This window comes from Helicoverpa zea, chromosome 7 (assembly GCF_022581195.2).
Source record: "Helicoverpa zea isolate HzStark_Cry1AcR chromosome 7, ilHelZeax1.1, whole genome shotgun sequence".
In the NCBI taxonomy this organism is placed as follows: Eukaryota; Metazoa; Arthropoda; class Insecta; order Lepidoptera; family Noctuidae; genus Helicoverpa; species Helicoverpa zea.
The window spans coordinates 13346855-13374005 of NC_061458.1; the positions used below are offsets into that span (position 1 = coordinate 13346855).

At 38.1% G+C, this 27151-nt stretch overlaps 1 long non-coding RNA gene across 1 annotated transcript in view; it reads left to right on the forward strand.

The window, feature by feature from the left end:
• LOC124631910 overlaps positions 1-23589 on the forward strand; it is a 58922-nt gene extending 35333 nt beyond the window's left edge. Inside the window, exons 2-3 of the long non-coding RNA XR_006984555.1 lie at positions 22824-22936; positions 23412-23589. This is a non-coding gene — a long non-coding RNA (uncharacterized LOC124631910). The remainder of the gene's footprint in view (positions 1-22823; positions 22937-23411) is intronic.
• Positions 23590-27151: the final 3562 nt, after the last annotated feature.

A 27151-nucleotide genomic window follows, 5' to 3' on the forward strand; every position in this document is an offset into this window, starting at 1 on the left:
CGGTTCCCCCTTAGAAACAAAAGCGGGCGAAACGATGAATATTTTGCTTTAGTACATAAGCTTTGTGAAGTTTATTGAGTAAATAAAAAGATTGAAGTTGGAAAACCAATTACGATAAGACTTTATTGGGTTTCAAAGAAAAAGTTTCAATAGAAAATTATAGAAGTTTTATAAGTTGATCGAACGTACGAATCACAGTCTATTCGTTAAAACAGGCTGAGATAGAAATGATTTATGTTTACGTTCTGCATTTCAATGAGTTATTGAACTATAACTCACGTACAATAACTACACTACATTTTTCTTTTTTATTCGCATAACAACAATTTAAAATTTTAACATCAGATCTAACCTACATACAAAGTAGATGCCGAAGGTACACATATGGGTGTACCGATAGTTCCTCCAATGTATAAGAGCAGTCCTCATGATGTCTCCTCACTTTTCCACGAAGTTCATGTAGATAAACTTTTTATACTGCCTCGACATTTATTGCCATGTTGGTATCGAGTTAGAGGACGACTGCAGTAGGTAGAAAACTTCAACATCTTGTACGAATTGGGACTTCTAAACCATGTTCTGCGCATGTTGGACTGCCTCCCAATTCGCAACACTTACGACCTGGTCTCCTGCTGGGATGTCCTCGACGTCTACAGGCTTTCATAGCGACACTTTAGGAAATACGTTGGAAAATAACGCGTAGCTTTTTTTTTCAAAATTATGTTTTAACAAATTCAGTTTAGTACTTTTGTTACTTCTTTGTTCTCGCTTACACAAAATGTCTACATTGACTTGATAATTTTGTTTACAGCCTGACATACCTTTGATAAAAGCTCCTGTATGTAAAATTACATACAACGTATTTCGTTACCATTTGCGATAATGATGCAAACATGTAAATTTTACGTCATATACGATGTAGCAAGTTAGTGTATGCGTAAGTTGGTATTTGTAAACATTGTGAATGGTCAGTCTTTAGGTTCAACACTTTTGATGGTTTCTTCAGGAATGGTCATCCAAACAATAGGTACCATGATTTTTATGAACGTGTCAGCCCACCTTTATGGGTGGTCACAGGCTGTAGCCACGTCGAGGCTCTCGGCTGTAGCAGTGCCGAACCTCCTTAGCTGCGCCATTTAATTCCCTGCGCTGTGGCACCGATGCGATTTATTAGTCGCCTTACGTAACTGTCTTTGGAATATAATCGGGTTTGTAGAAGATATGCTGTCGAAATATTGTTAGATATTGTTAGATAACTACATATACATATAAGCTTCAAGGTTCTAGAAACAGGCGACAGTCTTCCGAGTTAAAAAATATTTTTTCATATCCCTAATCATCACATTGCCGCCCAATACTGGACATAGGCCAGCCCTACTTTTATTTATATTTTTTCCCTGCGCACTAAGCAATAAATGCGCAGTACATATCCCTCTCTCTAAATCCACTTGAAGACAAACAATACAAATAACATGAGCCATAATAAATAAACATAAGATCATAACGATGCGTCATCTGTACAGGCTAACGCAATAAAGGTCGCACTAATAGTCACTGTGAAAGAGAACTAAATAGCCCGTACCGACCTCCCTGGCTACTCTTGAAAGCTTACCCTTGGCCATATCTAGACCAACTACACTTGAGCCGCCATATCTCATATAGCTGCCGCGAGCGAGGTGGATTTGTTTCCAGTAAGAAGAGGTCGGGGGGTCACGCTAAGATGGCGGATGGAACGACAATTATAAATAAGTAGGTTGGAGCAATAACGGGCAGCGACGTGCCTTATATCAAGCAAACTGCCTGCGATGCAACGCCACCTAAGAGACGCTCCAACTAGACTGCACGCAGTGAAGACGAGGCAACTCTTTGATGCAGCTAATTTGGACGCTCACTTATCGTAACACAAAATACGCACGCGAGCTTTAATTGTGCCAATAACAATATTTTACATTAACTGTCAAGACAATCTGTCTTTTTAAGTAACATCGACAAATAAAAGAGTATTAAAAAACCTTTATTATGCACTTCAAAAACACGATTAAATGTTGAGCGTGATGGTGACTCATGCGAAAGGAACACGTCTCTGAGAAAATATAAAAAATACCAAATGAATCTGATCGAAATTAATTAAATTAACTATGAGATAAATATCTTTCATGAAGTTTTGTAGCTAGTGTCTCATCTGCGCTAATAAGAGCTGTATGATCTATGCGCGGCGCGTTTTAGCTCATAGGCCATTCATAACCGAGGCTGCATCCTCTACACCAGACGTTTTTATTTGCCGATCCAACGACACTAACATAAAAACAACACTCAAATATCAAATAAACAGCGCTTTAAAGCGCAGTTTCGTACGGCTTAAGCCCGTATTAGGTAGTTAAATTTACATTTTACATTTGATATTTTCAGCCGTGAAAGTTATTTCTTGTTTGTGCTGCAGCAGATTTATTGTTCGGATCCGGCGGCACTCCAGCGACATCTCTTTGTTGCGAATCGTTTACGTGTATTTATGGGGTAATTTAAACGATCCGAAATACAAAATACTTTAGTACGATTTACTAAAATACAATGCAGTGATTATAAAAGGATTTATCGTTGCAAGTCGTGTTCTACTTTGTGATGCTCGTACCTTTCAGTGATTGTGTTTATTTATACGTTACGTGGAGATTTAAGGTGCGACAGAATTACGTGCCGCGTGCACATGTGTTGACTTTAAACATCGCATTCTTGCTAACAATGTGGGAGATCGCTGTTCGCTCCTCGTTTGTTGCTGATCTCTTGATATACACTGCAGTGATAAAAGCGGCTAGAACCCATTACATCACTGGCTTCCAATAGCAACTTGCTAGAATTCATTCTTGAACAAAATGCACTGGAAAATATAATATCCCCCCAAACAGAATACTGCAACAAGATGTACAAAGTAAGTCTTCCTAAAATAAACTGCAGAAATGCTCGGGCAATATAAAGCGGTTGTAAACACACGGCGCATGCAATTCAATTGTTACCTGCAGCGTGCACTGCAGTGTACAGTGTGCAGTACACTGCTTGCATACACGCGGGCACTCCTCGCGGAGGGATTTATTGCTTCTTTACAACTGCACTCTTCAGGAGATGGAGAAATACATTGTTTATAATAGTCTTGAAGGCATGTTGCTGTTTTCTGTAATCTGATTTATATTTAACATACAGTTTAATTATATAAAAACATAGGTAAAACCCTAACATCAAATAACCTATTTGCATGAATAACCCTGGGACTTTCATTTTACTTTTACTATGAGTAATAGAACAAAGTCATGCAATAAGCAGAAACGCATATCTTACTAAATTCCCCAGCCATAACCAAATAAATAGTTTAACATATTTACCCTTCCATACATTAATCATACAAACAGTTGTTCGTTTAATTTTTTGAAACATAAAATGTCTCATAAAACTTAGGTTCAAGGCATCGAAAAATAAGTACTAAATATTCAGAATTTAAAGGGACTACATTACTGGTTGTGTGAAGTAAATGAGACGATTTGTATTCAGCCTCTATATGTTAATATGTTTTATCATCGCAATATTATTCATGACAGACTCCACTTTTATTTTCTAGAGGTATTTTAATATACGATGTGCACCTAAGATATCGAAATACTAGCTAAGTCGTTTGACTTCAATCTAGCTAGACGGTATTTCATTATTTACGATACAATACACCCATGTGTGATAAAGTCGTGTTAGTGAGATTTTTTTGGTATCGATACTACGTTTTTATTCAGCAAAGACATTACGATGAAAAAGAACTTCAATAATGGGTGCTATATTCACTGACTACTTGACTGTCAAAACTTTTTCAGGGCGCAAGTATGAAAAAGCTTGAAGACATTATAAATGAGGTTTGTGCCTATCACACCGTCTCACGCGCCGAGGCGGCAACAATCAGCCCTCTATTGTTTCAAAACTTACAAAAACCACATTCAGTCGCCGTCAACCGTGAAAATGTCTCGATAAACGACAATGACGTCATCAAGAAAACAATTACTACACAAGAGATTAAAAATGAAAAATGTTCGCGGATCGCGTCTTTAGTGGTGACAAACAAAACATCATAATTGCTTTTTCTTTTATTGTGAGCCGTCGGGCATTGTCGTCGATATTGTTTCTTAAAAAATACAACCCCTGTTGTGCTAATCTTTTGGCCAAGCAAAGGATTAGTGGTGAAAAATTGGTGCTCGTAAACAAATAAAAGACGCGATAAAATTGTACATTTTTCTTTGGATGACAGTTATATAAGAGTGTTAGGTATTATAATTTTAATATTTTTCTACAAGATAAGTAGCGTATCGGATGTCCAATTTTCAGAGGGTGACAAATTATTACTTTATTTCTGAAGACAATTGATCGAAATTATTTAAGAAGATAGATAACATACTCAAGTCCAACAGCTTTGTTTTTACGTGTATTAGGTGTAGTTATGAATGATTAACTAATGAAACCCCATTAAGACCTTCTCGCATCATAATGGCTCGTATCTAAACGAGCTGATACCTCGGAACACAAACAGACAGCGAGACATAGTTTCTTAATATTCAATTTGCGTGTATAGTATTGTTTAGAGCCCACCTCGGACGCGGCCTCTAATCTCAACGGTTATTGTCTAAGTTGCGCCGTTTCCTCCGGCAACATCACCTCAAGGGGGTTAGAGAAGAACCATTCTGCACGGTCTTGTGTTTTCCAAAACTTTTATTTTGATCGTAGTTATATTTTATTCCAAGTCTTTATTTGTGTTCGTTGCCAACCGCATAAGCAAAAAAAAAAATTGCGTTAGACTCCTAACAAGTTTTGGATTTATGAAGGAAACGGTCAACATTTTAGAAACAAATAAGTACTCGAGGAAGACAAACTAGTGTAGACGTTACAGTATGCTGGAAATTAGGTGGCTAGGGCGACATCATCATATAAATTAGAGACCTGTAACTATTTTTTATTTTGGACATTAGCTTACCTGCAAAGGCAAAGAGAGTCCTGGTAAAGGGTGGTCGTTTTTGGGAGCTATCACATATAATTTTTCAAAAAATGCTGTTTTACATCAATAGTTTGTTTTAAACCTTCTGTATATCTGTTGTGTGACAACTACTTGCGATCGACTGGTTACTCCGAGGGTATCCAAGTTAAGTGATATTTATAGCGTGTGTAGGTGAGCCCGAATAACTTCGCAACTAGTTACGGTCACCGGCAGATACGCGTCTGTCTGTGTGGGAATACATTACTCTATACACTTCATGTGACTTGTATAGATTTACATTTAGTTTAGTTTTCTTCTAGTAAACAAGTGATGGCTAAAAGAATGTATTGAAATGTCATTTTAACGTTTTTTTTCTCATTAAATTAAGTGGTACAAGTAATATCATATAATTAAAGAATAGTTAACCCTTCCAAAGTGCACTTGTCTTTTGTTATCATTGTCACATTTTTACATACATTATGAAAGCTAATCTTACCCCCAACAAACATCGAGTAATATATGTATATAATGTTCTCTCTACGTATACCTCTGTCTATTCTAAGATGTTCGTGGTCCGAAAAGTCCTACTTGTGCACAGTTCCGTGCGTTTCCGGCACACGCAGGATACCCCCCCCCCTGCGCCCCCTTGTGTTAGAGGGAGGGAGGGATACATCCGCCACGAGAGACATTAGCGTATCATTACAACTATTTGAGAGGACTTGTTAACTTTACCTAATGTTAGGAAGGTAAATTGTGGAGGTAGCCATTGTTTTGAATCAAAACTTTGTTATACAAATACGCAATATTGTAATTCGCTAACTGAAATGAGTGGGAAAACTGAAATGTTAGATACTATAATTTCGAACTGATTGATAATAACTTCAAAAACGAGCAAATCATAGGACAAACAAGTAACCGCTCGCCTCTTATGATTGTAAATACATCGTGAATACACAGTAACTACCCTGCACTCCAAACTAAATTAAGCACATTTTCCACAAGTTGACAACTCGAAGCCCCCACTTCCCTCAGCAAGCCTAGTACAATAACCAGGGTAACAATAAAAAGCAACTTCTTACCCCCGCTCGTAATGACTGGTAGTTTTCACCCCCTACCCCTCTGGAACTAGAGAATTTATGAGCCCCAAGCAATTGATATAGTCATGCCTCAAAAATTAGCAAACCAATATTATTTAAATATTAATGTTTTTTTTAATAAAAGTTAAGGACATATCTAGACGTTGACAATAGCTGGGCTGGAGATATTGTTTTAGCAGGTATTAAAGATGGTTTCGATGGTTTTGGCAGATTCAATATCTAGATTAAAAAAACGCACCTAGGTACGGCTTTTTATTTAGATTAAATAGCAAATAGGTCAGTTCAGTGGTTGTGACTCCATTTAGTGCGAGTGTATGTTAACTACTTAGTATTGTCACATACACTTTAGTTTTAGTTTAGGCTTACAAATAACCCTAGGACCACTTAAACTTAAATTTTATATTAGGTAGTAAAGTATATACTTGAGTTCGTAGGTACTCAGCGGTACTTCAACTGATCTTCAGCAGGGTCCTTTAAAACAAAAGACATGTAGTGAAACCTTACAGTAGAGTAACATGTAGAGTCGCCTGAGGCAGCGGACCTCCACTTAACCCAACTTAACCGAAGACTCTATGTAGAGTATTGTAGAGTCGCGATAAACTTGCGCTAACTGGCGATTTAGTGCGTTATTTAAGAGGTCTCTATGTGCAATTTGTAGTTCTGAAGACCTCCCAAATTGAGGCGAAAAGACTTGATAAATCGTAACCAGTTTTTACAAAGGTATAAATGGGTAAGTCACCAACTTTAAGGCCGTGAAATGTCGCTAAGTTACATAATTTCAAGAGCAAGTTAATTAAAGTATTCTCAATCACTCCATACATTCGATCGTGATGTCAAAACCACCTCTTTAACTCATCACTTACACACTATTAAAGATAATCCTAACTTACCTCATTACAACAGTGGGCACATAATGTGTAAATAGTAACCTGTGTGTGTTATCGTGGCGGATGTCCGTCGCGTCCGTCCGCCCGATACGGTGGCACACTGCACTCGTTGTGTCATTACCTACTGTTGATTGTCATATAGGTGAGCAATACATAATGTGGTAGGTAATCAATTGTTTATTTATGGCTAAAATCTGCACATATACTTATTAGGTACTTTTGACTATTAACTGGCACTATAGGCAGCACCCTATAGTGCCAGTTAATAGTCAAAAGATTTAAAAGTATGTAACTGAAGCATACATTATCCTAGAATGGTCTTAACCCTTATTTCGACAGAGAAGGTGATAGTGAACTTATTAAAATTTTATTGTATAACATAGTTTCCATGGTTTTTCTGAACCTCCAAAAAACGAAAAAAAAATCTACCCCCCACCCTTATGGAGAAAAGCGATGTCCGCCATACCGGACATTATCGAAACTTAATAAAAAAAGTGTTAAAAGGAGTTGTCCGTCCTAGCGGACTTAATCGAATTCGTGAATGAAGTTGCATAGTATATAAAGTAAAAGAATATAATAGTAAGAAGCCTTTAATTTTTATAAAAGTACAAGGAAACTGTAGGCCTAGGCCTGTGTTATTTTACATGAAAGCTCAAAAAACAGTTGCGAGGATTTTTGCCCTTCACAAAACAAAGGCGTGTATCACATTTCAGGCAGTAAACCGTAGTTTTTTTATTGCAGTACATACAGCGACCTTCTTCCTTCACTGACGGAAAGTGTGAAACTCCATCGTAGCGTGAACTGTTTGCTGGTCTTGTTTTACAAAGATGCCTGATCGTGCTTTCATCCGTTTTCTTATAGGTAACACTTTTGTTTATGCTGATCAAACTGTGGTACACTTCGTAACGGAAATCTTTCAGCCGCATGCATTTAGTGGCAGGGTTTGTATGTTTGCGATACACGCATTATCGACGCAAATATCAATAATTTGTGCGAACATCGCCTTGTACCAGCGCTTACTCCTGAACGGAGTTCTATACAAGGCGATCAACATGTCTTGTTATACTCTTTCACAATATTGGGATAATCAACATCGACTTTCCTCTTGGCATTCTTGCAATATCTTTTAATCCTGCTAACTGGTTCAGCGTCAGTATAGGAACTGATAAGAGTAGCAGCTTTGTTGTCATGCCACCTCACAACCGACAACTTGTTTTTGTTACAGACGGTTTGACTAAAAGATCCCCTTGGTTTCTTTTTCAGTGCCTTTTCGCTACTCAATTTTTCTTCGGCTCCTCTGAGGCGGTTGCTTCTAATGGTGCCTACAGAAAAAATACCATAATTTTCACGCAACAGGTAAACAAGTTCAAGAGATGTAAAAAAATTATCGAAACAAACCGTTGCTGGTTTCCTGCTGGTCATACCATATTTATTTCGACAAGGTCCGCCGTGACGGACAAGCTATAAGACGCAATAAATACAGGTGTTTCGACGAGGTCCGGTGTGGCGGACAAGTAAAAAACTCAATAATTATTATGAATAACGTAGGCAAAAGCTATGAAATCGTATTATTTGAACGTTAGAACACTAAATTCACAAAACACAAATAAAAAATCTACGCAACATAAGCAAAAAATTATATTTTTTAATAAATTACCTGAAAGACTCTTAGTGCGCGGTTTCGCCGACATTTTTTCGCCAATTGTCAAACTCATAATTGTCTCAAGCATAATTTATTTTTCTTTTAAAATTTTAACGACCTCCCAATAGCTTAGTAGTTTTTTTGTTGCAAAAATAGAAATAGACGGGGTGGTGGAATTTTTTAAAGTACTTGTCTGGTAGTACGGACAAATTCCAAATAAGGGTTAAAATTATTCTAGAATTGTTTCCATAAAGTAAGTACACAGTTACAGAATAGATACTACATGACATAGGTCAGGCACTGCACGGTGTCTCACCGCATTAAGTTAGGCCGGAGTTACGCGTGGGCCAACTTGCCACTTTTTATTTGCCACTACCCGCCTAACACAAGATTGCCATTTAACTGGCTCGCCACAAGCCGCCATTTGTTGCCATTGCCATATTATATGCCAGACAGCTCCTCGAGTACCTTGGCTAAAGTGGCATCTCGAGGGGCCGTGCCAAAGTGAGAATAACCACTCCATTGTAGAAAAAATAAGCTGCCTACATAAAAATTCGTTTAGATTACGTTTCTACTGAAAAACATTGAATGCACAAGGACAATAAAACCTCTAAAATGAGAGTGAGGTTATATTTAACTGAAAGTTTCTATTACCATTAGGATGGACATTATACCTTACATAAACGCGGTCTCACAGAATTTCCAGTAAGTACATGACAAAACTTCATCATAAAAAAGCAAACATATCAATTACAAACAAACAATCTTAACAACTAGACACAAATAGCAACACAAACAATGTACTGTTGATTCAGTACACATACACATAAATATAGGCAGCTAGGTATATATGTACAGTATGCTCATCGTTATCTAAATAAGCGAAGTTATACCTGAGGGGCTGAGCGCTCAATAAATCAATATCTTCAGCTTGTTAAGTAACTTTATCCCGAGATGCTCCCGTATCGTATGCACATTGACTAACGCACTGTGGGCCGATAGCAACGATATCGTGGGCATAGTTGTGGTAAAATTATGTTTTAATATTTTGTATGAAAAGTTAACTTTTATCAGTTTTGATTTTTGATTGGTTTTTCCTTGGGCTTATTCTCATATAATGTCAATTTGCAGGTTACCGGACAAAACGAAGACATAAAAATGTACAGATAAAAACTACCCAGACATTTAATTTAAATTTATTAAAATCGTCTATTAATTTAAATCTATTTCACATACAAAACATCAAGAAAACTTTGCCTTACCTAATAAAAATACTAAACATTTTCTTGCAAAAACTTTAACATACTATTTCCAATTTGCTATTTTTGTCCAGCGTGGCAGCAGTTGTAGCACAGTGCGGCTCGCGTATATCCGTCCGGGCGCCCCGGGGCTCGTGCCTCAACCTAATTTGTATTGATTAAAAATATTCAGCATAGTTGGACGAGCCGGAATGCGCCGATCCGGCTCATGCACGGTATTGGCCCAACTCAACTGATTTTCTTACAAAAATATCTGCTACTTCACCGCGTTCTTTAGTACCTAGAAGTTTGACTAAATAATTAGGTTAATTTTAAGGGTAAAGTCGTTATCAAAACCATACCTTATAATAACAAAACATGTACAAACTTGGTTAAGTTACAACTAGAAATGATATCTCGCAGTTCTCAAACTAACTAATAACTAATTTTAATAAGTAACTAATTGTGTTTTTCCGTTACTTAGCGGTAAACATTTTCTTTATATCAACAGAACGCGCTTCACAGGACTATTTTAATACATTCCCCTATTTAATAGGCAATTTCATATTATTTTTTGTGAATCAAATTTTTATATTTAAAATTTAATTAAAAATAATATAAAAATAAAAAATATGCAAATAAATTAGGTAATACTATACATATAAATAAAATTAAAATATTGTTTTTCTATTACAACTTACATACCCACGCATGTATAGAAACGCATACCCATAAAGTGGTCGTTTATGGCGCAATATGAATTGGTGTCTCCGTGGCGCATCGCGACCTCACGCCATGGATAATGAAATGGCGATACAGTCCTACTTGCGCCGTCGCGAGGTAAACACGGTGTGTTGTTGTCCCCTCAACGATTATTATTTATGTAACGACTGTTGTTCTCTTGGAGCTGCGGATTTAAAGAAGAAAGAAGTGACAGATATGAATACTTTAGTTGAATTTTTTCAGAGACTATGAGGAAATCTGCTTGTAGCTGTGTTTCCTTTTTTCAAAATGTAATGTTTTTCAAAAGCATCATTGACGTATTTAATTTAAATCACAATTCTATCCATCAGTTGCAGAAAAGCTCCATTAAAGATAAAGCTTCATTAAATCTATTGCTGACACTTTTTATCTTATTGACAGAGAAAGAGTCAGCAATATATTTAAAGAAACTTTAACTTTAATGGAGCTTTGTGCAACTGACGGTATGTCTACTAACAAATTCATGGTTAGGTAATTTTAATTAGGCCATTCTGGATATGCTCACGTTTAAAGCAAAATTTTAGTAACAAGCTTTCTGCTGACGAAGTGTCGAATTTCGAGTCTACCCTGTCTCTTCCAGTAGCGTCTACCTCTTTGTATTCAGGTAACTGGCCACTTATGCTAAGTGACTTCTAGATGTTTCTTCATATCACTTAGTGGAACTGTTCGGAACTGTGCAGCATGAGATAGCTGCAAACTATTCCCTAACTACCCCCCCGCCTCCCTTATGGCACTTTTGTTTTCATACACTTGTTTTTAGTTTCGATACAAATGCCTGTTAGTTTTCCTTGTTGTTTTTTACACAGTGGGTTGGTTGAAAAATATTTTCGAAACATTTGAAAATCTTCGGCCCCAAAATGTATTTGTAACCGACACTTTTTTCTACCTAAAAGTCCCTATCGTGAAACAATAGTCCAGCAACAAAATATGTAGGTGAAAGTAGGATAGTTCTTTTGTAAAGTAAAAAAAAATGTGTATTAATGTTATCTTGATCCTTGGCCGCAAAAACCCATAAGTATTTATTATGCAAACTAAATATATTTATTAACGGGCAAGCTTATCAGAAACCTTAATGAATCGTGGCAGGTCAATTACAAACATTAAAGCCATTAATATCCCTGTATACCGTACTTAATCAATAATTCAAATTATAAATTGTTCCCCACCACTAAAATGAATAGTGTTGTGTCCAGCACCCATGTCTAAGTGTTGCCTCCCCCACGCCACGCCACGTGTTGTCCGAGGGACAGGGGACAACTAACAACATTCCGGATTAATCTTAGGCCGGATTTTAGACCAAGACAAATATGGCCGGCCTCCAACTAAATGCTTGGAAATTATTAAATTAAGGAGATATATGCGTTAAGGTTTAAACTTAAGGGACACGAATTAGTGAAGCAGTTTGTACATGTATTTTTAAGTAGGATAAGGCCAGACAAATTGTTTTACTGTGCATGTGTGTATGTACCTTTGAAGTTTCATAGAATACTAGAAATAAACCTGGTTTCAAGTGCTTCGGAATAGTGAACTCGGCTAATGAACTACTGCACATTTAATGTTGCAACTCGTATGACTTTCAAACAACCTGGAGCTGTTAAACACACAGCGTTTGAAACTGCTCGAGACAAAGGGAACAAACAAACTAGCGCATATAGGTACAATATTCCGAGAACAATAAATACAAAACAATTCAAACGTTTTTAAACAAACATCAAACAACAGGGTCTGAGACGTTTCGGACAATTTACATGTTGTAATTTTAATTAGGATTCCGTGGACCACAGGGCAAGACGGCCGGGGTCCGTACAATGGCCGCCCTACGTCCCTCCGAATACTTGTACCTAATGTTAATTTAATCTAAGACGCCAGTCCGCTCGGCGAAAACTTGTGACTTCTTGTGTTGTTGTTCATAGTGTTCCGACTGGGGCACCGATACAATGTGCATATTCTTCATATAAAAAACATGTAGCTATATGTAACTACTGGTAGGTATTTTGAATCATATTTTAAGAAACTGCCTTCACTTACATAATAATGTAATGATATATATTTCAAACCACGTTATATTGGATTTCAGACACCAATAAGAATAGATAGTTCGAATCTACAACAATGTTTCAATATTGACACAATGTATTAGATACGAAAGTAAAAAGATTATTCAGACAGATTATTCTTTAAAAAAATATTAGAAACGAAAACTCTTCATAAGCGAATAAAATCTCCGAAAAACCACAAACTGACCAAACATTCGATCACCAAACCAAACCAAAGAAAAACAGAAAACCTTACCTCAATCCAGTCACCCAGTATGAACATGTCCACTAGCTGCGTATAAAGTCTCCGTTGTATAATTACGGCGAATAATTCACGGGGTCCACTTAAGCGGGCCCCTGACCCGACCCAACCTGTCGCCACCTTCGGACCCGGCCGGCTAAGACATTGCCAAGATTTCAATGTATATTCCAGAAAACTTTCGCCAAATGATTCTGGCACGGGTCAGGTACATACTTAATTGGTTTAGGGTTAAACATGTTTATACGAGTTTGTAAGACTTTAGTTTCTGTCTATCTTCAGAGAATTTGTGGATCGTTCAAGACATAACCCTTTTACAAACGCATCACATTGTCTAGCTCCTTTTCGGAGAATATGAGATGATAAAAAATGCAACTAAAAAGTAAGATAAGAAAATTTCATTTTCAGGTTCAGACAAATGTACTGGAAAAGTCTAGAACGAAAAAACCTTTTTATTTTAACATTCGATGAATAAATTGCTATCAAAGTTGAAATAGTTTCTCATCTCGCATATCTACTGCTCCTGCCATCAAGTTTTAACAAAATATGAGAAAATTGATGATGTTCCATGAAGGATTACTCGCATATTGTAGTGAGAAATAAAACAAAAAAATTTGAAGGAGAGAGGACACGCGAAATTATGTTTATAAGAAGCAACGCACTTTGATTTATAACGATCCCTAGATATCATACAGGGATAGGGCAGAGCAAGGCGTAGACAGAAGTGAGTTGAAAAATCAGGACAAAATGTTTAAATGGATAATTATCATTTAAGATTCAAATGCACCAAAAAAAGTAATAAAAACTTTGATCATGTCTCGAAAAATTGTAATTGCGATAAATGGTGTAATAGGGATTAATAAAAAAACTTCAAATCGCTCGTGCTTTTCTTTTAGACAGTATTGTGAAAGTCAAAAGTCACAAAAGTGCAAGATTTATCCCCTCCGGACCATTCACACTGATTAGGCCCGAAAACTTGTGGGAGAATACTGGTTTTACCAAAAAAAAATATCTAAGAAATTATGTACATACATACATTAATTAAGAAAGTGATTTTGATGGGCTTTGGTGATGTCATTCATCATCTCCCGCGCCATTTCCCATTTATATTGGGGTCAGCTTACTAAATGAAAATACACCGAATTAAAACGAAAGGATTGTTTCCCTTCAAAATTTTCAAGTACAAAATTACAAAATCTCCCAGGATCAGTAACCGCAACAAAAAAATAAGATCGTTCTCCCCACATGTAGGACAGTTTCTGGGGAGAGATTAATCTGGTAAAAACCGGTGCCTCAACGCGCCCTAAGTCATGGTTTGCGAGTGGCACACCTTGCCTCATATTTATGGAGCCATGGTGGCGACGGCCCGCTAAATCTAACGCTACTTTCCTGAGGGAAGGATTTAAATATGCATGGGTTACATTCAAGTGTTTAGGGTAAGAGAAAATGGGGTATAAGTAGTTTAGTACAAGTGTATGTGATATAGCATCTGATCGTATTACTAGCTAATCTTTCAGCTACTTATCTTTACGCCGAATTTTTCTTTCAAGCTTCTTCACTATCGCTGAAAATGGACGTTGAATTCAATAACTTCATTAATATAACCTGTTCTCGTTTTGTCAACTCAATACTTTACAGGTTTATTCCTTTTAAATTACACTCAAGTTAATGTATTCTTTAATAACTATAATAAAAACATTAAGCGCCGCGCCCCACCTAATATTTTTTTTAACGCGCGCTTTTATGAGGAGCTGGCGGCCATGCAAATGTCGCACCGTTCCTTACAACACTATTAAATATTATTTGTTGCTAAAATTAAAACATTAAAACACGAATAAAAAGGTTGCTTTCCCAACAGACAATTGTGATGCAAAATACGCGGTGCTTACAGTGCAAGCCAAAAAAACGGGCGCGCGAAAAATGTCCGCTTTCTTACGTCTTCACTAGTAATAAAAATGTAATGGGAGCTTTGTATCTTTTTGTTGTTATTAAAATTTCTGACTTCCTTTTAAACGGGAATTTTGGAGTGCGGAGATACTCAAGACGCTTTTAGGCATTATGATTTATCATTTTGCTAACGTCTTCAACAGTACCTACTATGTCTACTGGTTTTAATATCGTAATATTTGTACTAAACAATTAATTTAAAAGGCATTACTTAAAACTATTGTTATTATTGGGATGGATTACATTATAATAAAAATTACGACAAACTTTTTCTGACTTTACTTTTTCTTAGTGTAGCATCCAAGACTGTTTGCAATTCAAAAATATGAAAATGACCCCAAAACAATAAAGAGCGCACACCGCCGCGGCACGTAATCCAAGTTTTATAAAACACTTTTTTATTTGGAGTTAAGTGTTGTGCGGCTATAAAGGGCACGCCAAATGACGCAATATCGGGGCGGGGGCGCGGTGACGACGTTATTATTTATGTTAATTCCCAACGCTAAATGACGTCTTACGTGTTCCCGCCACCTTTTACTCACCCCGTGCAGGTCTGCCGGTTGCATAGCAATAAAACTGGATTTATTGATGCTGGGTGTAATTTTTTTCCCGCGAGTGTAAGTTTGGAAATTATATGTCACTCGTGTTTTTACCCTTACGTAAGGCAGCCCCGGATCTTCAATTTTTTTTAGGCGGGGCAAAAACTGAAAAATGCCGCCCCGCCTACCTACGTACTTATGTTTATTTTCACCAACGAAAGTCACTTTTTTGGTAGGTAAAGGACTTAAAAAAATGTGTCCAAATCATTGTAGGCTCAAACTGTTCGCCAGGTTTAAGTTATGAAGTCGAGACAGACAGTGCCGGCTTTAACTCTACTAGCGCCCTGGGCGAGATTTCTACGGCGCCCCCAACTACAATTCAAAAAAACAGAGACATAATATGTAGTTACCGAAGTCGAATTTTTTTTTATTTTTTTATTATTTTTTTTTATTTTTTTATTTTTTATTATAGTTAACAAGTCAAAGCAAAAATTACCTAAAATGTAGCCCAATCGTACATAAGTTATTGCTGGTTGGTGAATGCAAAAACACGGGAACACAGGTTGTGATTGCGCGAGCGAAGCGAGCGCGAAATTTTTTGTTATATTTTAGAACTCAAAACAAAAATGACTTAAAATGTAGCCCAAACGTAGATAGCTCTTTGTTGGTGTTGGCGCCTATGAATTAAAATTTTAGGACTTAAAGTAGTACCATAAATAGAAACTAGAAGTTACTTTCTTATTAATAAAAGGACTTAAACTTACTACCTTTTTACTACTTAACTACCTTTTTGCCTAGCAAAAAGGTAGCGTCGTTTGTAGACAAAAAAATTTTCAAAAATAAAAACAACTATAAAGTGAAGCAAGCCCGAAACAGCTTTTTTGAGATTTGGATCACTAAAAGTCCTTAACATATATAATAAAAGGCGACTGTGAAGTGAAGAAGCCGCGAGCGAAGGGAGCGCGAATTTTTTTGAGCATTGGAACATTAAATTAAAAGTAGCTATATGTGAAAAAAAATGTAAGTGTAAAGTAAGAAATCGCGAGCGAAGCGAGCGCGAAAATTTTTGAGTTTTGGGACATAAAAATAGTGTATCTAACGCGCGCGGCATTGTATGACAATACATTAATTTAATTGAAATTTCTTGGTCCAGGAGCGTACCGCGGCGCCCCTGAGCTCGCGGCGCCAGGGTTATTCGAACACCCTGCACCATAGGTTAAGGCGGTCCTGATGCTATCCATACATTTGGATACAGTTCTTGTAAGCTGCGATCTTTGATGAAATTTAAAACAAAAATAGGAGTAAAATTCTGATCAACGATTGGTTGGGGGCGCCTGCGGCGCCCCTTATGTCCGGCGCCCTGGGCCGTCGCCCAACCGCGCCCTACCCTAAAGCCGCTACTGGAGACAGATTAATGTACACAAAAAGTTAATAAGTAGGTAAAAAGCGCTGTAAAGTAGCAAGCAGTCGGAAGCGCAAACTTTTTTGTTTTTGAAGACTCCATAAATATTTTTTTTCGCTACATTTGACTTATAAAAGGTAAGATAGCGCGGATTAGACTAATGAAGCTAACAAGGCAAAGCCTGTGTAACATTGCGCGAGCGGAGCGATCGCGAAATTTTTTGAGTCTACGACACAAAAGTACCTACATTGTCAAGCAACAAGTAGACGTAGAAGTACACATTAGTAGAAGTAGAGTAGAAGTAGTTTGAAGACTCACAAATCAAACTGGGAATCATGTACAAATAAAAAGAAACCGTGATTAGAGCGAGTGCTATTTGTGTTCGTTGATTGGGTGCGTAAAAATAATAAACCATCAGAAGAACAGTACAGAAACGGTAATTTAACCGCGAGCGTAGCGAGCGAGAATTTTTTCACTTAGTTGGAGGATGTTATGAAAAATAATCAAAATGATCAATTAAACATAGCGAAGGCGACTTTTTTTGAAACTTTGCTTGTCAGTATCATGATACAATGGAACTTCCTTATCAAACGGGTGTAATTTCATCAAAATTTTCTGGTGGTGGGGCGTCCCGTGGCGCCCCCTGAGACCGAGGCGCCCGGGTTATTCGCACACCCTGCACCATAGGTTAAGACGGCCCTGTAGGTAACTATTATGGTAATCTGTGATGTAGGATTTAAAATCAGGCAGCCGCTTGATTTTGCCGCCCCCTGAATTTGCCGCCCGGGGCATGGGCCCCGGCTTGCCCCCCCCTAGATCCGGGGCTGACGTAAGGGATAGGTGAAGCAAGTGATCTCAATATCGGAAAAAGGAGAGTTGTTTTGTCGGATCGTATTAGGCAGGAATAAAGTTTCATAAACTTTGAAGTTATTGTTTTCTGTTATATTGTAAACGAAGTCAATATAAATACCTAATGGCTAATGTATTGCACTATACTTATCATCTTTACAAGGAATATTTTTTTTATTATGCGTCTACTTCGCTCACACACAGCTTACTCAATTTCATATTTAAATTATACCTTACATAAGAAAAAAAAGTATAAAAAATCATTCGGCATCCCTGGCAGATCTGAGCGCGTCTGAAGAGTGCGGCACACAACTTTTTCACAAGTCACCACGGTAATTGTGGCACTTTACATAATGTCTATTTTAGTACCGGGAGCATTTTTCAGAACGCGCGCCCCTAATGATTCGTGAAGAGCGCCTTGATGTCCCGTAATGCATCGGGCACCTCTCATTTACCGAACGTTTGCACGGAACCAGATTTATTGCAAGCGCTAAGTGAACGCGAGCGCCTGTCGGCACCCACCGCGGCACCGCGTCACTCCGGCACTCCGGCACTACGGCAGCACGGTGAACGTTAGAGGGTTGAGAAGTCGAGAGTAATGACGGTACATTTAATTTTTGCGTAAGCAAATTTGCTCCGAACGCTGTCATAAAGCTGGTGATTTTTCTTCTTGACTCTTAAAAGGTTTTGTGAGCTTCACGTGCGAGGGGGAATCTTAAAGTGAACATTACTGCTGTTAACAAATCGAGACATCAATTGCATATTAGAGGAACATTTGCACTTGAAGTCGATACTTAATCTTGTGTTCAAGAAGTGCGTTTATATTAAGTGGTTTTTATATTGGAGGCAAGCTCGTAACGCAAGTGTTGCAAAACATAAAGTCTGTGAACAAGCTTCCTCCTCCGGCACAACACCCTGTGTAAGCCAATTTCCGGCGCTCACTACATCCTTGAACCTCAAATCCGACAAAGTCGTCACTAACCCCACTTTAAGGTAGTTCCAAGTTCAGCCAAAACATGTATTTATAATGTGAAAGCAAAAGAGGTGCGTTTTGGCCATAAATATCAGTTAGGTTGAGTCCGAGTGGGCTTAGGCCTCCAGACGGCGCGTATGACGCGAATTGTAAATGCGCAATTTGCCGCAAGTTCGCAGTTCCCGCGAGATTTATATGCGGCGGCGCCGACACCTTGTCTTATCCGCGCCGCGCCGATAAGCCCACTCTTCATTACCAGTTTACAACAGTTTATTGTTGGGAAAGCTGCGCGCTCGTTAGCTGGGAAAAACTTGTGTCTACACTGACTTAAACAAGACTAGTAAATCTTCATTATTCGGTTTTTACATAAGCATTCGTACATGATGTAAAATTTCATCACTATGCATTTCGAAAACGATCTGCAAACTATTCCTACTACTGAAGTTAGTTACTTTGATGTCAATTTAATAAACACTCAACTCTTCCGCTCATGTCCACGTTTTTTGTACAACTCTAGGGCTATTTCAGCCATGCCCTTGCATCGGAAGGTGTGTGATGTCGGGCCATAAAAGTGGCGTAAACACGCGGTTCCGGCCGCTGCGTGCACCTGGCGGACAGGGCTGTTTGTTTGTTTGTGTCGAGCACTTGTTGGCGCTATGAAGAGGTGAGGATAACGTCCGGCCTCGACACTTCCTAATGATTAGTTGCAATGAGAAGTGGCTTAGATTTAGTAAATGGTTATATTCAGACAGTTATTAAGCAATACTTATACTGATAAATATTGAACATGTTTAAACATTGGCTTATTGTAGAGAGATGAATTTACCATCAAGAACAACCATTTATTTTTAGTTAAAAATGAAAAAAAAGAGCAGTTGATAAAAGTAAAAATTACCAGGAATAACAGAAAAGACTACCTAGCAAAAATAAATAAATACTTTGGAACGCAACACGACTTGTATCGACTCCTCGGAATCTGTCACAATATTTACCTCTGGGCAACAAATGTGAGTTTTCCAAAAAAGCTCGGCAAACATAAACACCCGCGACCTTCCGTCACCTTGTGTGTTTGTGTGTTTGTTCGGCCCTTGCTGAACCGCCTCCACCGCCACGGTGAAAGACGCACTTGTTTATGTACAACATATGGCGCCAAAAAACTGGGTCTCTCATGTTTGGGTTCACTCAAAAATGTAAGGGTTACTATATTATTAGATGTGTCAAGATTTTAAGACAAAACAATATTACTTACTAAACTGATTCACGTTAACAGATAATGTAAGTACTGGACAAAAACCGCCACCATAATTGACAATGTATATTTCATACCCATTTCATGTCTGAAAATCACTCAGCCCATGAAATAAAGACATGAATTTCAAACAATACTCGCCGTCGAATATAAAAACATCTCTTACAAAAAGTTGATCTTATTCAAATGTCACGGCGAGCGGAGCCGGGCGACACCACTAGTCTATGCATTATTCATGACAACGAGGTACAGAGTGAAACGACCCTCAGGTTAATAGAAATATTTTAATGCTGTTTATGTTTCTCTTTGGAGAAAAGGAATATAATTTCACTTCGATAGACAACGAATTTATTACCATGGAAGTCTACTCGTGTGTGTATAACTACAGCTTTACTAAATACAAGACAAGACACGGCAAATTACATCCAATTGGAGGCCACTTCCTTTGCTTGCTTGCTGAACAATGGCACTTCCTAAACAACGACGCATTGATCTTAGACAACGTGGCTCACTGCTCACTATGAGACCACTCGGATTGACACCTACAATACTACAACAAACAAGAGTATCTAGAGTTTAACTGTTGAATACTCCATCAATAAAGTACTGAAGGAATAATAACTATATAACTCTTTAAAAAAATGGGGACAGAGTGAGAAGACGGATAGTAAAATCGTGAATGTCGTATCCGTATATAAGTGTTTTCAAGAACACTCGCATTATAGCATTATAGCATTATAGCATTATAGAACACTCGCTATAATGCGAGTGTTCTTGAAAACACTACTTATATATTTCGTTTCTGTACGAAATAATCCAAAATATGTAGTGCTACGAAAATAAGAACTGTATCTCATATCGGTCAGTCCAAACAAACAGTACATACATTAATCTTTAGCGCGAAGCTGTTTACGAAGTAACCAATCAGCTGGCGCGAGCTGCGTGTTTGTCTGCGTGTCTGTTTGCTTGTCTGTATGTGTCTCGCGACCAATATGTTACATTGTCGAAGTATTTACATGGCGTGTGTTGTGCCCACTCTCAAATCAGGAGGCAGAGATGTTGGAACAATGAATTAAATCATATTTCAGGTTTTCTGTAATCATATTTGGTGTTAGACTTTTCATGAATTTTGTGCTTTGTTTAAAGGACAAGGCTGGCTCATTTTTCGTGTTGTGGATTGCTAAAATTTTATTAAATTGTCATTTAAACATGTTTTTATATAATTGTTAATGTGTTTTGATATTTGTAAGCACAAGTACATTTTTGATTGATTCTTGAAAAACAGCCGCAATACGGAACGAGAGCCATCAGTATGTTTGTTTATGTATAGTAAATATCGGTATCGGATACACGTACAAGTTATTGATGGCGTTGATTTCCACTCTCCTTTCAATCAAAAGTTTCCTCGGAGGTAACTCCTCAGTTATTTATCTCAGACCAGTATTAGTCCGCCCACTGGACATCACTCACGGGAATATTATGCTCAGATCCATACATTGTGTATTTTTAGCTTCCGTTGGGAAACCGCAAAGATTTTTTACTGATTCATGGGTAATAATACAATATGAAGTTAATTAATTTACTGGTTTGATTTAATATGCATTATTGTTGTATTACCCGCATGCATATCGCTATGACGCTACGAATGTAATATGTTGGAAAGAAAATGTAAACATCTATGCGTCAGTCTATATTTTAGTGACGGTTTTGCCAACTTATGTACTAGATAAGTTAAACAGCGTAGCTTAAATGTAAGTTTACGTTCAAATAAAATCCAGCCACAAACACAAGTGGTACACCAGAAATCAGAAACTTTTTTAAACGTTGGAAGTTGTGTGTGGCCACGAAAGTTGCCGACAGTCACAGGCGGCCGCCTTAGTTGCGGCTCGCACGACTTGCTCTCAATTAAAATTATTTCATCCCGGTTGCTCCCGGCGAGGACTCTCCACGATACTCCGCGACAGACAGACAGACTCAAATTATGAAAAACTTTTTGTCTGGCTTTCAAGCTGTCAGAATTTTTTGGAGCCTAAGATGGCGCTCGGTGAATTTAATGAGGGGTACCTAACCCTTACAATAGATGAACAAAGTGATTTGTTGATTATGAAGAATTGTTTTGAAAATATGAAAAAAATTATTCCAATTGTTTTCCTGAGTCATTTGACAACGCCTACACAAAAACGAAACAATGTATTTGTAGCCGAAGATATCTAAAATTAAAAATCTTTGAACACAATGTGCACATGTTTAAAATGGAAATACACATAACTAGATATTTACTAAAACAATTAAATAAAATAGAGGGCGACATCTTAGCGGCGTGAAGCTGTCGGTCAAGCCAATTAGCGAGCAATTGAAGGGTTTGCTTTGATCCGCCTTTGCCCGGCCGCGCGTCACGTAATGACTTACCTTCTACCTGGTGATGATGACGCTAATTAACTCCACCGAGGGTTGCAAAGGTGACCACTTCACGTCAAGAGTAGCTACTGAATGGAATTAAAGAGGTAGGCAATGGGGTTTGGACAAGTACTTGTTTAAGCAAGTGAGCGTTAATAAATAAGCATTACAATCTTTGATGAGATTCTCTGTTCTGTTTGGGGTACAGATTAATTTCATCAATGTCAGTTCAATTGCATGTGTGTCTTGAATTCCACCATCTAGCTGTAGTGTAAATATTATGGCAGAGTACAGTGCACATTAGGCAGTGAGTACATGTGCCGCCCCTTAAGAGCTAACCCTCAAACGACGAGGCAGGCCTTTCCGACCAAAGACATCGTTCGTGACACAGTACGGAAGTGCGCAAGCCGCGCGGTCAGCTTCCGGCCCTTTGACCTGTCTTTTGTGCCCGCTCGCTCTAATTACGACATTACTACAAACCGGTGCCACGTCTTACACTTAACACGAATCCTATCTGCATGTTAATAAGGTATATTTTCGATTGTTCCAGGTCGCGGCGTGTGAGTCGCCCGGGGTAGTGTGACCCTCGCGTTACTCGCAGGAAATCGCCTAAAACGGACCAGTTTTAGGTGACATCAACAGCGGACGGACGCTACTGCAAGAGTAAGTTAATCATGACTTCAGTTCAAGTTTATTTTAATTACACACGCTGGACCGACTCGCGCACACAAAGAGAAGCCTTCTTGACCAACCAAAGACAAATAATGTGCCCCAGTACTGTCTGTTAGTATTGCGACGTAAATATATTATGACACAACAAGGTGTAGGTATTACAAGTGTAAATGATGCACACAATGGTTTATAAATAAACTAAGTTATCTTGCGTACATAGGCGTTATTGTTGACCAATGTCTCGTGACAAAGTGGCCACTATGTGTCATCTTCAAGTTGCCTCACACTTCAATAGTTACTCGAATTAGCAAATCCCGAACAGCAATTTCGCACTAAAGCCACAATTATATAATTAAGGAAAAATATTCGTTCAATTTCTGTGACTAAATAAACATGCGACATAATATATATTTTTACTTATATCTGGTACCTTTCTCCGCATTAAAGATATTCCATATTCTTACAGGATCAACACCGGAAACAAACAATACGCGTCGCATGTCTACAGGCAGTGGGCGGCCGGAAGTGACGTGCGCGCCCAGGTCCCGCAGACCACTTCCGGCGCTTTGACAAACAGCCTCCAAGGTCGGTGATGGAGGGTTAAAAGGCCCACGACAATGGACCCTCTGCGTTAAGATTTTGAGAACCTGTGCTATTTTTGTGAATTCGATGTTAAATAAAGAACATTTATTTCTATTTGTGAATTTATTTATTTTACTGCAATATCTGCGATTTTATGAAGTCAAGTCAATTTATTCACGCTCAGGCGTATACTGAAAACTAACTAAATGTATCCAATAATACTGAAAAAACAACCGAAACAAGATTCCTCCATTCACTTACTACACCTATCTACTATAACATCACTAAACATCAAGTACCCACTAATACAAGTACCGGCCGAACTCTAACGACTCCTTAAGACGTTGCACATTAAACCTGTGTGAACATATCCTAACCTCCGTCCAGTATACGGTACACAACACGGCACAACACTGGCCGGTGTCAATTTGACGGTAATTCGCGCCCCGCGCCGACTTATGGACGATTAAGGAATTGTTCTCACTTGCCCGGGGGTCAGAGGGGGTCACGGGGGGGGGGGGGGTTATTTGCGTAAAGTTTCCAGCCGTGTGTGCCACCCTTAAGGATCGCACAATTATATACAGAATGAGGTCGTGTTTATTTAGAGTGCTCTTCGCTTGTTTCGTTTGGGACGCAAAAATATTGGTTTATGTTCGAAAGGATGGGTCACAGCTTTTGTTTTTTAAGTTTGTGTTTTGTCAATTCAAATTCGTTTGGTAAGCATGTCGTTATGTCAACTTTCAATTTGACTAAGGCCAAAAGTAAAGACGACTTGACCATAGATAGACACTACTGAAGCAATCCCAAAATCTCATAATAGAGATTAACGAAAGGTCCCTAAACTTCATAAAGCAGGTACACATCACAAGTAGTCCACATAACGGTGAGTAAGAGCAAGCGTTAATACAAAACTAGTTTAAAGTTCACCCTGTACACAAAAGTTATACAAGATTTGCAGTAACATTAGTAAGTCAGGGCGCACGAGGTGTTTAAACTGCGGACTCGTCTTAGGTACGCGAGTGACCACCCCCTCGCCCCCACTACACCCCACTCGCCCCCCCAGCCTCCCCACCACTTGACAGTAATCAACAAATCCCAACACAAACATCGTGGGGCCGGTTTTTGAGTTGACTTTTATGTCTGTTTAAGACTAAAGAGCTTGCTTCATATACATGTGTAAGTCATAACGTCACTAAGTAATTAGTTAGAATATTGTTTATTGTGCTATTATCATTTGCATTTTAAAAACCTAACAAAAGTCGCTGTTGGTAAAAAAACAGAAGTCAGTCTTTAGATAGGTATAAGTAGAGTTCTAAAACATTCGCATCAATACATGTCGACACAACAAAATCGATAAAACAACGAGAGTCCGATAGCCGATGCTCGAATTAATTCACACCTCTCGATACTAAATATAGTCTGGACAAGCTTCCAATAATAGTTGGTACAAATCCTAGGGGCTGATAAAATCCGCGTAGTTTACGATGCGCGGGATTAGCGCACCGCTCCGACGCAAATAGATCGCACACTCGCTAAGTTCTGCTGCCCAAGTGGTTGCCGACTCCGCAACTATCCGCTGTGTTTGCCCTTTGACCGGCTCACGCACTAGCCGGGAGAAACGCAACGATTCACTTAACACATTTAAGTAAAATTATTGTATCAATGTCTTTTGCAGAAATGTTTAATAGGTGTAAGTTTTTCTTCCGATATATTTCTGTAATAAATAATAATGTAATTACTCGAATTTGTATCCTTATTTATGAAAACAGAACAAGATATCGTCATATGTTCGTGGGTTATTACATTTATGGTAGTCCAATGGATTAAGAAAAGTGTTTTGGTCTTATGTAACAGCTTAACTTAGTCATGCACTAAAATAAGAGAAATTAAATTAATTTAACGAACAAAGGTGATGTGTCACCGTGTGTACAATACGTAGTAGGCTATCTTGGTTGTTTATTTATTTATTAGGTTTTCCTGCTAATATTACCAATGATTCAATTGTATATTTTTGACTTTATAATACATGCAATAACACTTTGCAATTACATTGTCGGGACTCCCTTAAATGTACATCGTAAGTACCTACAGTGGCAGACATACAGTCTATTGAGGAAAGTGGGGGCTTACCCATTAATACTGTTTATTCAGTAAAATTCAACCGCTTAGTATTTTACACGTATTTAAGGCAACACATGTTTCGGAAAAACATATGTAAACATGTGAGTTCATAATTACAGGTAATAAATTCCTTACATTTACACTATAATGGCGAAATAAACACGCGCAGTGAATCTGCCTAGTGCGTTGTTCGAAACTAGCGAAGTTAGGTAAGTTCGGTTTCTATTTCCAAAGCATCGGTGTGTGGCGAGTTGTGGAGCAGGCCTGTTCCAATCAACTGCCTACAAATAGATACCGCGGTTTTGCCCGCGCGATCATTGTTCCAACATTTACATTCAATTTAAAGTTGCCTGGAGATACGGTTTTGGAATTCTATTAGGGTCCAAGATTAGAGTTATCTTCGTGGAAGTTTCTTTGGTTCAAATATGTATTGGACCAGTTTAGCAGTATTTGTTATAAACAGCAAGTCATGTCATGTGACTGAAGTCTGTTTATTATCATAAGCAATTTTATAAATACTCTCTCAATAAATCAATATCATCATAATTTTAAGAAAGGCAAATATTAATCTTAAGAAATCCTGTAAGTTTTGAATGATATTCTATTCTATTTTTCAGGAATTTAGCATTAAGTAGTTAAGTTACAATTACTGCACTACATGTACTGCAAACTACATTTCAGCACGTAGATCCAGACTTTTATTGTTTATAGTACTACCTATACATATTCAGAACATCAAATCTCATCGCCAAAGTAATTCAAAACACTGAGCAGGTTAAGATCTAGTTCGTGTGTGTGTGTGTGTGTGTGTTAGCGTGCATGTGTGAGTGAAGAGAATTTAATTAATCCTTGCAGTTTCGGGCGAGCGGGCAAGCGGCCACCTTTGTGAACAACTAAATGTTGCCTCGTAAGATTCGGGGGATCTTCTAATAGCCAAGTATGGCCAAACGACCACCTTTGTTCTTACCCCGTCCAGTTACACACTGTTATGGGGAAGCCAAATAGTTTGCAAATAAACGATCCACTACTACTTACACCTATATGTATACCTTTGTGCAGTGAAACCCAAAGAGGTATTGAGAATGAAATTGGGTAAATTATAAGAAATCCCCATTCAAACATATAGGTAAGTTTAGTAAACCAATGTCTCATATTTTAATATTGAGCACAAAATGTTAGGTATTGGCGGATGCGACCAATTAGTTGATTGTGTACTTATTTAGCGAAGAAACTTCCTCAAGCTGACCACAGAATCTGTGCTATAAAATAATATTGTGACTCAAAGCGTCAACTGTTTACCTTTAGGTTATTTTGGATTAAAAAACAAAATACCCGACTGCACACTAAAAAAAGAGTAAAACAAGCCCCACATTTAATTTATAAATATTGATGGAAAGCATCGCAGGCGGGGACCAACAGAGGCTTATTTATAGTCATTTCGGTTGTGCACCATTTAGCAGAATTTTCGTTGGTGGCGGTCAAGGTGGATCAATATTTATAAAT